The 15098-nt window shown below is 41.2% G+C and overlaps 1 protein-coding gene across 2 annotated transcripts in view; it reads left to right on the forward strand.

Annotated features, from left to right (window-relative positions):
- Positions 1-15098, forward strand: part of PKIB (cAMP-dependent protein kinase inhibitor beta) — a 56278-nt gene that overhangs the window by 3487 nt on the left and 37693 nt on the right. The window lies entirely within an intron of this gene.

Genomic DNA, 15098 nt, shown 5'->3' on the forward strand with positions numbered 1-15098 from the left:
TGCAGTAATTTTCTTTTCTTATCTTGCCCCAGTGCAAACACTTGATTGCTGTGGTCACAATAAAATGTACTTTCTTCCAGTCAGTTTCTCTGAATTCCTTACAAGTTTTTGATTAGGTTGTAATTTGTTTCCTTCCGTCACTGCTGTTTCTTCTGCTTACAGCTGAATCCAAACTTTCTGTTCTGCTTTCTCTTCATAGCATGGTGTCATAACAATGTGTGTGTCATGACAAGAGAAGGATAACAGGATAATTATTAAAATGCATCATAAGTTTATCTAGCAGGGACTTATGTTCTGATATATAACTATAGTTAAGAGCTATATTTCTGCACAATTGTCCATTTTCTCCTTTATTGCCTTTCCAACATCAATACCATCACAATACTTGCCTTTTGTCTCTCTTTTGTTACCTCTCTAGAAAATTCTTTTGGGTGCTTTTTTAGAAAGTTTTGATATAGTTGATTTGTTAGTCTTCTCCTATTGTAAAAATCATATCACCTGGACTTACTGCCTGTGCATGAACATACATAAAGTAAATCAACTGTGTAGAGCACTTAGTGGTGTTAATTTTTTGTCAAATATTCATCTGCATTCAATGCAGGTGCACCAAGCTCTCCTTTACATATTTCAGAAATCATTTAAATATTATTAAAATCTGCATTCCACATTTGGTACAGAGCATCATGTTCATATAGTGATTAAATTTAACTCTATTCTACCAGCTTAGGAGGAAGGAGGCACATAAAAATACCTTTTTCTATGGAAGCAAGAATGTATGCTGGTGCAACATCTTGCCCTACCCCATCTTCTCATACTTGCACGGAGACAAACAGCCTTATCTAAACCCTTTTCAAGGATCAGGATCTCCTGGCTCTTGCCTGGCCAAGCCACATGGCACAGCCTGCTCACCTCCTGAGGCAAGGCCAGGCACAACCACTCTATTCTGGTCTTGTCCCATTTGGTTGAAGAGGCTTCTCCCACAGCTGCTTCTCACACCCACCCATCACCAGAAGTTGCTGCTCTCTCAGAAGCACAGGATGTAGCAGCATATGTAGGTGTTACCCGGTCTGTTTCAGTTAAACTGGATCTGGAGGATCTTAAAAAACCTTGCCAGTGAAAGTGCTTAACCTGAATCTCTTTGGCAGATCTGTTAGGGTGTGGAAACACCTGGGGTTATGTTGGCAGGTCTAGGAAGGAAGGGCAGTGACATCCTGCAGAGAAAGGGAAACATCCTGAGGGCATTGGCCTGGGTTTGGAGGCCAGGAAAGTGGGTTGTGGTGTGAAAGCCAGCAGCTGGGCTCAGAGCAGCCTTTTAGCTTGGTCAGCTGCAGCCAAAGCAGCTCAGCTGACTTCAGCCTAAAAAAAAATCCCCCAGTGTCAGTGAGGGGAGGTGATGGTTCTGCTAAATTGGTTGTATTTCTGTTGCATGTGGGAAGATGGGTACCTTGAGCAATCTTTGAATGTGGAGCTGTGTCAGATGTACCCAGGCTAGGGTGTTTGGACAGGAGGTGTTGCAGCTAACTTGCCACAACACCATTATTGCTGAATATCTGCAGTAGAAGCTCTCCTGCATGTGCTTTCTTTGATACATAGCACAAATCTTTCCTTGCTGATTTGAGAGATAATGGCAATTCTGTACTAGACTGTGCTGCAAGGATGCAGCTCTTAATTAAAAATCTACAATTTTGCTGTGCTCTCCTTAGGAGGATCCCAGGGAAGCAATAACTGATCAGAAAGCATTTTTTTCTTTTTTATTTTTTCCTTCTGTAATCCGGATTAAGCAGTATTTGCTGTGTATGTAAAGTTAGCAACATGCTGTCTTCCTCTCTCTTTGCTTTTCCCTTCCTGTCCACATAATGCATCCGAAAGAGGAAGGTGAAGTGGGTTTGTAGCCCATGTTTATGTCTGCAGATCTAAACACACTGATGTAGGACAGGGGAATGAATAACATCAGCTAATTTCTAGCCTTAGTGGGCAAATAGGCCACCTTTTATGAGCCTTTTTATGAACCTTTAGAACTGGTTTACAACATTGAGAAATCACAAGCTTGTCAATAGGCCCCTGAGCAACCTGAAACTGTGTTCAGTAACACCACTACAGAGTTGTTGAAATGTCCTTGGAAGACACGTTAAATTCAGCACCTCTTAGGTAGAGGCAGCTTCCTCCATTTGAACCCCAGATCCCTACTGTTGGTATTGGATGGGATTGCCATTAGGCACCTCTGTTTCTGTGAAAAGAGGCTAGTAGGTCAACAGAAATAAGTATAGAAGTGAATGTCACTGTAGCACGCAAACCATTTTTATAAGACAAAAACAAATGCCTTCAGATCTCTGTGTTTGGTCTTTATCATTATAATTCTTAATGGAGCAAGACAACTTGGAGGATACCTTCCCCATTACTTTGAGGCAGTTCTAAATACAAAACATTTAGCAGTACTTGTGTGATAAGTCTTAAAAGACAAAGAAAACACAAAAACTTAAAATAAGGAAAAGGAAGGAGGAAATTTCAGTGTGTATGTCCAGAACCCTAGTAGTACTGATTATTTATAGTTTCAGGACTTTATTGCATTAAAGCTTGTAAATCTTCACCATGACATAACATATCCTGAAACCTCGTGGTGTTGTCTTAGAAGCTCTGTTGATATCAGTATTTTCATATATGCTATAGAAAATACCTAAAGTGTATTTCATGATGTCTATACCATCATTTGGTGACTGAGATAATAGACAAGCATTAATAAACCTCATGCAACTCTGTATTCTGTCTGGGTAATATATTCCTTTCTACTCAGACTTGACATCTCCTTTCAATTCTGTTTTGCCTAGCTTTGAGTCCTGTGCTATTTGTATTCTCTAGCTAAAAACCTCACCCATTGATAAGTACGAAGTCTTTATTACAAGGTATTTTCTTAGACAGAATCAGAAGTGTTGGCAGCTGGTACATATTTCGTACAGATTAATGAAAGTGCTCTGTCACATACCACTGTGTGATGCTAAGGAGATTATTGTTAAGGTGAGTATATATGTCCTCCTTCTTCCTCACCAAAAATAGCTATAATTCTTGGGCAATATGTGGTATGCTTTGTTCATATGTAATTACTAACTATAAAGTTAGATGTTAGAGTCTTTAATTAAGAGAGTGTCCATTAAATAGTGTTGGCAAGATTTGCTGTGTAGGTACATGTATTTTTATGTGGAGAACTTGATCTCTTCTGTCTGTTGTGGACATGGTTTGGTTAGATATGAATGATAAAGGGAACAGAAGTTGGGAAGATGGTGTCTAGAAGTTCTGTCTCTGAGTGGACAAGCAGTTCTGAAGACAGTATTTGAAATGTAACTAGAGTTTCCCCCATGGTACCATACAAAGAGATGCCCAATACCTGAAGTATATCTATATTTCTCAGGGCTTAGGCAGTTTTGAATAGCACTGTTAGATTTGGCAGATGGTGTGACAAGATGTTGGGCAATCATATGGCACTTCATTTAAATTTAAATCTAGGGTATAGTGGGAGTGCTGGAGCTTTTCCGCTGCTGAATGAATAAAAATCTGGAGGATTGGCTTTATATACTGTCCTTGGAAAAAAAGGGAAAGCGTTCTGGCATTGAGGAGCAGAATAGAGCTCTGTGTTTCTGTTGCCACTTTTCCAGAGCAAATGGGATGCTCTTACAGAGAAAAACTGTAGTTGGATGATGAGATGACAGGACAGGCACAGCGATTTGCCTGCAGTCCTGCCTGTAGCAGAGCCTTGCTTGCATGCAGGAACACAGCTCCACCCCTGAAGCAAGGAATCATGGTTCTGTAGCCCAGTTCACCAGGGCTGTCAATGTGATTAAAAAGGATGCACTTCCCCCTGGGGGAGAAACAAGAGTACCTAGAGCTCATAGGACATCAAGAGCATGATGGGTTAGGGCCGTAGCAGCTGCCCTGTGAGGAGATGCTGAGGGACAGGGACTGGCCCAGCCTGGGAGAGGTGGTGTATAAGAAGTAGCTGGGGAGACAAAGGGCCTTGGCTGAACCCAGGGAGACTCAGAGCGGATTCAGGGAGAAACTTTCTCCCCATGGGACAGGCTGCCAGGGAAGGCCACTGGCACAGTTCTCAGGGTTTCTACCCCCAGTCCCACACAGCCCAGAGTAGCCCCTGCCTGGCTTCAGCACTGAGCCTGCTGCCTGTTGGGACGGGGACATACCAAGTGCCCAGCCAGGCACAGCTGTCAGGTATCCCATCATCTGAAGTTCAAAGCTGAGCCTTTGAGAAGTTGCTGTTAAGTTTATATTACCATCTGTGCATGAAAAATAATGTAATGGGGAACAGGAACCCTAATTTCCCAGACTAGAAGAAAGCCAGTGACAAGTACCTTTAATAATAAATAACAAATAGGCACTTAAACAGCATAGAGTTTCACAGTCCCTGTCTTTAAGAGATTACATTATCAATATATTTAATATGGCTAAATTCATTTATGTAAAATCATTTGTAAGTGTGCTGCACGTGCTCTGTTTCAGGCTTCAAGTCTAATTCAGTTAGCTGCTGCCTTTGTTGACCTAAGAGAAGCTTTCTCCAAGGCACAATGTGGTATTATGAATAGGCAGGAATTTCTGTAAACATGTTTTGCTTAAGTGTTAGCATGTGATACTTATGGTCTGCAATCAGAAATGAAACACTAATCCTATTGCTTTCTTAGAAGACGGCATCACTTGTAATGGCGTGATTTTGAGGCTTTGAAGAAAAAGGTCCCTCAGTGGGGTTAGGTCCTTTGAAATATATTTCCTGTTTTTCTTCTTGGAAACCTCAAATATTAGAAATTCTACACCACCATCCTTGTGTTCTCTTTAAGTGTCTTCTCAGAGGAGCTGGAGTGCAGTGAAATCTCATGATAATGAAGTCTCCAGAGAAGACAGCCACTCGCTAGGCTGTTATTAAGACTGTGTCTTGCTTCTGTTTAACACATGCACGTGTGCACATGGCAAAATAAAAGCAATTGTTTCTAAAACAGACATAGTCTCACTTAAACAAACATAAAGCAAAAAGCTCCTTTCAGTGTTGTCAAAGTTGCTTCATAAACAGTGATTGCACATATGTTCCCTGAGTAGTATAAGGTTGTTTGCATTAACAAGCCAGCGGTGCTTTCAACCACCTCACTTTTCCCCATCATTACTCAGAAATTGTCACTAATGGTGCTTGCTGTTTACAGTGGAGAGCTTAAAAAAAGCTTAAGAAGATGAGTGCATGAGCAATTTTTTTTTTTTCTTTCCCCTTGAACTTTCATTTGTTTGCTGGAACAGCTAGAATTGTGAAAGGAATTGAATTGAAGAAAAATCTCTCCTGATTATTAATGGATAGTCCTTTTATTGATGTAGTTGTAAACTCTCCACTTGAATATGGAAGTCTCATAGCACAGAGCCAGGGTTTGATGCCTTTATGAAGAAGAGGATGATGAGAGGATGACAGTAGCTTTTGCTGTTCTGAATTTGGTAGTTTTATCTGTGATAGCTTGAAGAGAGTATACTTGCTCTCCATGCAGTTCTTTTTATTAATGGATTATCTCACTTTTGTGTACCTTTGCTCCTTCCGGACTGTCATTACTTAAAGCTAGCTGGAAGTAGCACTTAAAATAGAATAAACAAGATGATGTTTTTCTTAAACAGATTTATTAATAGAGCCAGTGTATTGTTTCTGTTCTACCAAGTTTTGAAAGAAAAATAAATAAATACTAATTAATTAAGCTTTACTGGTTATAAAAAAATAATGCCAAATGGAAGCTTACTTGCTGTAATCATATTTAAGTAGAGACAATTGCTTGTTTTGATTGAACTGTAACAATTCATGCATCTTGCCATGGAAATTGAATGCTATTATAGAAACTCATCTATTTTAATGGAAATAATACAACCTTCAGCTGTATAGTCACTGTGTTAATTAAGTGACTGGTTAATAAGCCGGCCTTTGTAGAGAGTTAAATTATGTCATGCAAAGAAGGAACAAACTCATTTGGAGACTTCTTTAGAAAGAATTAGTAATTGGTAAAGCATCTACAGAGTGTAGAAGGAAGCTGAATGAATGTACCCAGCTGACCTATTTTGCAACTTCACATGAAGTGAGATTTACCTCTTTTCACATCCAAACAATATAAATTAAAACTTTGCACCATAATGATATGGAAAGTTGCTTGTTCTTTAAACTTGTATAAAAACATATAACTTTTAAGTTCTATTGCTTAAAATTAAATGCAAGTTTATATTCTGGAAAAAAAAAAGTGAAAGATGTGATGCAGAGATGTACTTTTTTTTTTTTTTTAAAAAAGGGAACTTCCAAAACATAATTGTTTACTCAGCTCTTGCTTTAAGTATTTTGCTGTGAAAGTTTCCTAAGCACTCATTATGAAATGGTCATTCTTTAATTTTGTATCTCTTCCTTATTTCAGTACTTTAAAAATATATATATAATTTTCTTGCCTAGAACTTAGAAAGTATGTAAGATTAGAGCTGAATCAAAGCATATATATATATTAGAAAAAGTAAATTCTGATTTTGGACCATGCAGGTACTCTCCCCACCCCCTCTCCATCCTCTGATTTGGTTTTGGTTGTATTTGATTAAAGCCACCAAAAAGACAGAACTTTGAGTCCAGGCTTTTCTGCAGACCTGCCTCTGTCAGGGTAGGAATGAATGCATTTTTTCCTGCACTACACCTGGTTGAAAACTGGAGAACAGAGCTAACAGCTGGTACTGTAGTCTCTGTAGTGAAGGACATTTCCTGCGATCTCAGTTTTCTTGTTAAGGCTTTCCAGTGGCAGTATTTCTTAAAAGAAGGAAAGTGGGGCTGACAGGTTTAGCTACCATCTGATGTGAGTCAAAGTGTATGTATAAATGGCAGCTGATCTGTTGTGTCTGTGATGAGTGAGGCAGCCCAGCAATTTAGGCTTAGAAGACAAGGAGAGCCCAGTAAAGATGAAGTGTAATTACCATTTGAAATTAAACTTCTCTTATTTGTTCAGGTGTCTTACCAGGAGCTGTGAGGTCAAAAAAACTCTTGCCTAATAGCAAATAAATGCCAATATACTTGGTGCTTTCCAGAGCTTGTGGAAAGCTCAGGCAAGTGTTCAATGTAATAGGTCTGATGCTGAATTAGAAGGTACAAGTGTTGTTAAAAGAGGGATGAACACAGGGGAAAGATATTTAATCACATTGTCCTTGTGAGAGGAAGAATTGTGTTGCCGAGGTGCAAGACACCCAATCTCTTGATGAGAAGCTTGTAAGCAGGTTGATAAGGCCGTGACTTTGTATTTGAACCACATTTCACAGTGTAGAAGAGGGGTTCAAATTCCAAGGCAACAATTCCAAACCACACAGAAGCTGAGCTGGCAGGTGCATCTGGCTCTGCTCCTCTCCATGCCATTCTGAGATGCTCCATCAGAAAATGGGCCAATCTAGACAGCTGAAAAAAATAATAAATTTGCAGAGTAAGACCTAGTGCTGATTTTTCTGGTATTCGTGTTGTCCTGTCCTATATTTTTCGTCAGAGGCCTTGATAGGAGCAGATGGAGACACATGCTCTTTGTTGGAGACCTTTTTAAGGTTTGATCTTGCAATAGAGAGTGTAGGGCATGTATCCTCATGTTCAGAAACATGAGGATAGATGGATGATCACTAAATGGGATGTGATGAGGGGGCAGATGCTAAGCCTAAGGTAGTGGTGTGGGAGCTAAAAACAGCTCGATGTTTTGGGATCTGCACTTGCACAGTTCCAGCAGATAGCACAGCAAGCACCTAAGTTGTGATCAGTTGGAGTTGTTCTGGGATTGTTCAGAGAAGCAAATTCTGTAGGGAGGGAAAAAAAACAAAAACAAAACAAACAAAGAAACAAAAACCCTTAAGCTGAGTAAGGAATATTAAGGCATGGCTACGTCTGGTGTCAGTGTGTGTGAGTTTCAAAACTTGTTAAGAAAATAAGCATATGGACTGCAATGTCTAAAAGGCACATAGGCTTTTTTGAGTGAGGAACATAGCAGACAACCCTTTTCCATTTTCCATTTCTTCAGAAAGTGTCTTCACACATTTTCTTGTATATTTATGTCTCTGAATTTAGGGAGGGAGGGAAGCTGAGGAGACAAGCAACGTTGGGTTCTGATGGAGATTAGCACCAGTTTGTTTGCAAATGGAAGTGCAGAAGAGCTGCAGTGATGTGTTATATTGTTAATTATGTTTCAGTGGAAAAGCTGAGACTCAGGAGAAAGAGGCATTTCCAGTAACAACTCTGGAACTGGAGCTCCAGCCTGCATGAACATGGTGCTTAGTATTTGTCGGTGAACTGTGGCATCTGAAATGGTACTGCTCTATACAAAAGTAGAGCTTAACTGTGCTAAATGGCCACGAAACACTTATTGAGGTTTCTATTTTAATGTTTAAACTAAACAAAATAGCAGGTTGTTGGGGGAATGAATTCTGTCACAGTTACTTTCTAGAGGAAATTGTTCCCTCATTTTTTAAATTAGAGGAACAAAAATATTTGGTCATAAATTGCATGAAAATAGCACATAATTTTCCTGCACTTCTCATTTGGGGCACTGAGTCTGTGGGACATTCACTTAAAGGAAAGCAGCTGGGGGCAGAGCATGTAGGAGTAGGATGCAGAGCTGGGGCGACTGGCCAGCTGGTGACTTGGAAAACGAGGTGTGCAAAGCACAGAAAAGGCGTGAGGAACATTTGCTTTATGCTGTGTGGCCTTGTGGCTTTCTGTGTACAGTGACAACAGCCATCAATTATGTAGAGCAGAGAAGTGAGGAAATGTTGGCCTTGTGTAATGTGGTGGGAGCGTTTTGCAGGAACCAAACTCCCCCGAAACCTTGGCTGGTTCTCTGAGGCCTATGAAGCTGACTGCTCGTCACAGTGAAGCGTGGGTGGACGCCTGCTTTAGTGCTGTGGTGGCTTTGCACAAGGTCCTGGCACCGTTCCTGTCTGGGGAGCCCTGGGGACACCTCTGCCACTGGCTGCTGGGGGCACCGTGGCCTGGTGCAGGTGCAGGGTCAGAGCAGGCCAAGGCCTTCAGCTGCCCCGAGTGTAGAATGTTGCCCCCTCTGAGGAGAGTTATGTGTACTGTCCGCATCACTCTTGTAGATGGTTTGTTTTCCTCGTGTTTATTCTGTCAACACACTCCTCTGAGAAGGACAAACAGCAAAAACGAGCACTGAAACAGGAGCAGCAGTAACTGCTTGTTTTATAGCCAGGGTGGGTAGGTTGAATCCAGCAAGACCTTGTAAATGCTTTCCTCCTCCACTGACTGACAAAACGAAGGTGTGGTGGCAACAGCAGTTGCACCCAGTTGTAAACATGTAGGTGGCAGGTGTCCTGATTCAGATTATTTTCCTCCTTCAAGGTAGAAGACACTTTTGATATCTTGGATCTCTTTGTCCTCCATTTAAAAATGGATTGGTGCTATAAAAATGCCGAGGCTAGGATGTTTCCTCTGGTTATAAATTTCCCACAGAAAGATCGCTCCATCTTTAACAACTTCATGCCGGGTCTGGTGCTGAAGCTTGAGTTTAACAAGGTTTATTAAAGAAGGCTGGCTGAAATTGTACTGATTTTCTTTTTCTTGCACTGTAATTGTACTTCTGAAGTAGGCTTCAGTTTTGGTAGCAAACATTACCTTATTTTCTTCTCCATAGCTCAAGAAAAACTCTGGTGTTAAAATGTACCTTTTTTTTTTGGACAGGAAATGTAATGAAATATGTATTGAAGACTGGGTCTGCATGAGCAGGAAATAAATCCATAATCAAACATGGAAATCTGTAGGAAAGGTGATTTTTAGTTGTACCTGCCTTTTCCCATCTGCTAACTTGTTGTTTTACTGGATCTGGGGAGTCAGAGATTTGTTATGAGTCTTTGCCTTGAACCAGCAATGCCTTTTCAGATCATGGAGGAATTGTACAGGACTTTATATTCATGGGTAGCTCAGGCTTTAAAAAACCACCACCACAAACCACTAGCAACAAAACAGATGAAAAGAGCTTCTCAGGATTTAGGCTGTAGCACCTCACAGATGGCCCCACGCTGTGGTTTGGCAGTGGGGCCCCTCTGGTGGTTATGGGGCATACTGCATAGGAAGCAGCCCTCCCACCTGGAGGTCAACATTCAGCTGGGGGAGCTGTGAAGTAGGACTACATTTCCTCATAGATCTCCAGCTTATCCTCACTGGCTCCACCACTATACCTGGAGGACGGCACAGCCAGATCTTTTGCATTTACCTGTTTGCCTCAAAACAATTTTTTTTTTCTGTTTTTAAATGACGGAGAAGGAAAAGAGAGGCCATCAGTATGTGTTTAGTCTCAAGGAAGAGCATTGGCAATGCTTGTGCAGGCCTGAGATTGTGTAAAGCAGAATACAGGAAGACGTGCATGCTCACTGCAAAATTTCAAGTTGTCCTCTAATGTATAATAATCCTGATAATAAACATTACTTTGAGTTGTAAGACAAAGCCTTCAAAATGCAGAGTAGACAGCAGTGTCACCAGGAAAGTTTCTTGAAAGGCAAAGAAGTTTGTTTTCTTTAATGAGGCAAATGAGTTATGTCCTCGGGATTCAGTTGTGCCAAGCAGATGATAATGGAAAATCGTTATTTGTGAAAAAGTTTATGGGTATGCCTGCATTGCTATGCATGAATATTTTTCACCTCAAATAACCCCAAAATGAAGTTGGCTGAATACACAGACTCTTGAGGACTGGGCCATGCTCCATCATTTCTGTGAGATCTATCCTACCCATTGCAGCTGGCATTAAAGTGAGGACAGGTTCCTCAGGGATTCCTGTTTGAGCCCTGAAAATCTCCTAAGGACAGATCTTCCACAGAAGATTTGAGCTCCATCTCCAGGACTTGGCCACTCTCACTATAAATCTTTTCTTCCTCTGCCCAAAGCAAGTTTCCTTGTTGTGACTGACCAACTCTGAGAAGAGCCTGGATCTCTTTTTAGTAGGCCCATGGAGGTGGTGGAGAGCTGCCATGGCAATCCCACCTTGGTCTTGTCATCTCCAGGCTGAATGGTGCTACTTCCCCCAGCCTCCCATCACACACTGTGTGCTGCAGCTCCTTAAATCACTCCGTGGCCTCCCAGCAGGCCCCTCTCTTCTGCAGTGTGGTGGTGCTGGGGCTGCAGCTGGATGCCTCACTAGTGCTGACTTATGAGATGTCTTCTTAAATCATGTGTGCTATAAGTGCCCTATTAAGGGCAAAGTGGACTGTGCATAAACATGAATATATGAATATATTATGAATATATTGAATATATTCTTTCTGTTGTTGTGCATAGTTGAGAGATGGACCAGGAATAATAAGCTAGTGAATTAAAGTCAGAATTATGTTCACTTACAGGCTGCTAAAAGCTGAATAACTAGTCTCCTGTCATACATAAACCATATACACAGAGGATGGAAAAGCAAGAATACCATTAAGATGCCTGAGGTTTGGTTTCATAGCACACTGAATCCAGAGGTGACCTTTAGTTATAATCAATGTGATATCCTTTGATATACATTGTGCCAAGGCTTCCTTCCCTTGTTTTATCTGAGGTTTGATCTTGGTGATACCTGATGCAGAATAATGTGCTGTCAGTCAGCCTGCTCCGATAAAAGAAATGCTGGCAGACATGGTCCTAGAGCCAGCATGACAGAGACCCTCATGCTAATAAACATAGTCAAGTTTTGTGCAGACCAGCATTGGTGGGAGAAAGGGAGGAGGATGAGCACTGGTAAAGTGGCATGAAACTGGGGAGGGAAAATCTGCCTGTCTGAGGTGAGGCAGTATGGTGCATGCAGTGGTCATTCTGGACACAGAATGGTAGCTTTCAAACACACTTGCTTCTCTTTAGGCTTGTCATCTCCTGCTGCTAACATCAGCTATGCTTTTGTTGTTGTTGTTATCGCTACTTGAAAATACAAATACTGTGTTTTCATGATGGGTAAAATTGAATTCTCCTACTGACAGCAGCAAGAGTTCTTGCTGGGGGATTGCAAAGCAATCTGTTCTGTGGATGGGGTATGCAGAAGGTAGGACTGGGATTTAATGATTTCTGCTTTCTTTCTCGTGCTCTTTGCAGAGATGCTGTTGTTCAGAGGAGAGCTAAGAAGCACAGCCCTAACCCTCAGGGAACACCTTGAGCTGCAGCTTTGTGTGGTCTGCATATTGCAAGAACAAAACATGAAGAAAACCTTCTTCTGTTGTTCTTCTCTGCCTCCTTAGGGATTGGATGTGATTTATGGTATTTCCCTGGGGCTCCTTGCACCTCACCTCTAAAAGCCATTCATTCAGCCTTTGGCAAGCCCTAGTGGGGCAGCAGGTTGCTTCAGCTGAACGTTGATAAGCAACCACACAAGCTGTGGCTAAGGTGGCTCTGGGCTTCTGTCATCCTTTTCCTTCTAATCATGTTTTTTTAAAGCGGGATTTAGTTTTGGAACTGCTGACTTCGGCACTCACATCTATGCTGATAGCTTTATTTATGCAGATGCAGCACATAAATTGTCGTGTCCTGACTGCCCAGTGTCAGGGATGTCTCTGTGGACAGGAGAGCAGGTGTTATTTCTTTGAGGCATTTGACTTTTAAATTTCCTCAGTATCACCTTGCTTGAAAGAGCACTGCTTTAGGAATTGATTTCTCCAGTTGCTGCCCTTTCAGAAGGGCAACCTGCAGCACTGCAGGGCTGCCTCTGCAGCCACCAGCGGAGAGTGGCAGGGTTTCAGGGATGATCAAAATGGAAAAATCTGTGTGTTCATCTCTCTGTATGCTGCAAAACTTCCATTTTAACATTTGAGTAGAGTTCAGCACAAGTGGAGGGGTCACACAACTTCAGTAGGAAGACAAAATTGATAATCTTAATGTCCTTTTCTTATTGAGCTTTTTCAGTCTTTAGAGCTCTTTCTCATTCTCTCAGTTTCTTTGAAATCTGAAACTAAACTGAATGAACAGTTATTGGGGTCTTTTCCCATTTTCATTTGAAAACAAAATGCCTTATTAGCCCAAAATACCCTTGTAATTTTCCACTTCCAGATTCTCCTTTATGCCTCTCCAAAATCAGCAGACCCATTTGACTTTTCCTTGCCACAGAAAGGACTTCCCATCTGGAGGGGACTGCTGTAAGGCTGGTTGGGGAAGGTCTTGTATACCAGCTTCTGGAGGTGGAAATCAAAATTGAAAATATTTTTGGTGATCTTTTCTTCATTAAAAATGTGATGTTTTGCCTTGCCACAGCACCAGCCTTGCCAACACCAAACTAGAAACCTCTGTGTGCTGTGCTGTGCCATGCCAGTACTTGGGTGTCCAGAAAGAAATGGATTTACCTAAATTAATGTTGACTGAATAATTTGGATGTCTCCGGTGTGGAAGGGGAGGGAAGTTTTCTATTTGAAGTGACACAATGGGGATTTCATTTGTAAGTTGTTTTTGTTTGTTTGTTTTTTAATTTTCATGTTTTCCTGCAGAGTATGAGAACAGTTGTACTGGATCAGATTAAAAGGCTATGTAGTGTACAGTGTCTTGCCTCTGACAGACGTCAAAAACAAATGGATTGGAAAAAGATTATCAGCACACAACAGTACTTCCCTCTGTATATTCTCCATTTGTCCAGTGCTCAGCAGCTCATGCTTACTTGAGCCAGATGCAGTATCTTTGTGTTTAGTAGCTGTTGATAGATTTTTGCTCTCTTTCTCTTGACCTTCTCAACATTATTAATTACCTCCTGGACCCCTCAATCATCTCTTTAGATTGAATCCGGTTTTCAGGTCCAGGATAGATTTGCCTCAGACATCCAGACGTGGCTCCATAGTGACACCTGCATGACATCAAGCATGTTTGGTCCTGGAAACAATCAAGATTTGTTGCTTATCGTTCCTGTGGATATCTGAAATGCTAAGATCATGTGCAATGGAAACCAAACCATGCATCTGTGGAGGTGTGGGAATTTGCAGTGTTGGTTTCTGACAGATCCTGGCCAAGGATCAAGAGATTGAGAACGATAGCCTGTCTTTTCAAAGCCAAGCCTCACTGCTGCCAGATTCATATTCCTTTTCATGGCACTGCTACCTCCTCGATGCCATCTGCCAGCTGTTATAATTATTTCCTTGTCACTCGCCCAGCTATCACCACTGCTTTCTTATCTACTCCAGGTATGCAGGTACATGGCTGGTACTTAACAGGGTAAGCAGTTTTGGAGGCAGGAGCATTGCCTCTCAGCACACAAAGAAGTACTGAGGTGAGGTGGGCTGTTATGCACAGCGACCACCCTTCAGATCATCTAGCTGCTCTTTTGATTTCAGAAGGTGTGCATTCAGACATCCCAAAGGAGTTAAGTAACATAGGAATTCATCACAGCTCTGGAAGAAACCAAAATGATCCTGATGATTCCTAAGATCTTATTGAGCAGGAGCGTATAGCTCCTTAATGTTGCATTTGAAGACGAGAAGAAAATGTATGTTTAACAAAATATTCTAAACTTACATCATTAAAATCAAGCCTGACTAGAGTAGATGATTTTTACATTGTGTCATTCAGACTATGTTTGTAGAGCCCCCACATGAGAAGTGCAGATAACTCAGCAGGTCTGCAGTCAGTAATTCAGTAAGTGCTTACAGTCGGAGTTTTTAAAGGAAGGATGCTTACTGAGGCCTCTTGCTGTGGAGTGACTTGTTTTTGAAAATTAGTTTTCTGTTTCTGAAAACAACCTTTTTCAGAGTGCTCATTCCTGAATACTGCAAACAGATTTTAAATATCTCAAGAGTCTGAAATACTTATGAGTAAGTAGTTGTAACACAAGGTATTAAAAAGGTTTTTTTCTCTCGGCAGCTGTGAAATTTGCTTTGAAGCAGTAGAGTGCTCTTTGGTTACGCAAGTAACTGGTAGAGGAAGGAGCCACAACTGTAAGTGGATGTGGCTTAAGCATAAGATTAACCTACCTATCAGCTGTAGACATCTTTGTTAAGACTTGATAAAAGCAGAACTCATGAAATATATTTTTTCCCCTTATTTCACTGTAGATAATGCTCATGACACAAATTGTGTAGCTTAATAGTTTGCAACATGAGATCAGAAATTGAATTAACCTCTTTTATCTGTT

This window comes from Aythya marila (assembly GCF_965140915.1).
Source record: "Aythya marila genome assembly, chromosome: 3".
In the NCBI taxonomy this organism is placed as follows: domain Eukaryota; kingdom Metazoa; phylum Chordata; class Aves; order Anseriformes; family Anatidae; genus Aythya; species Aythya marila.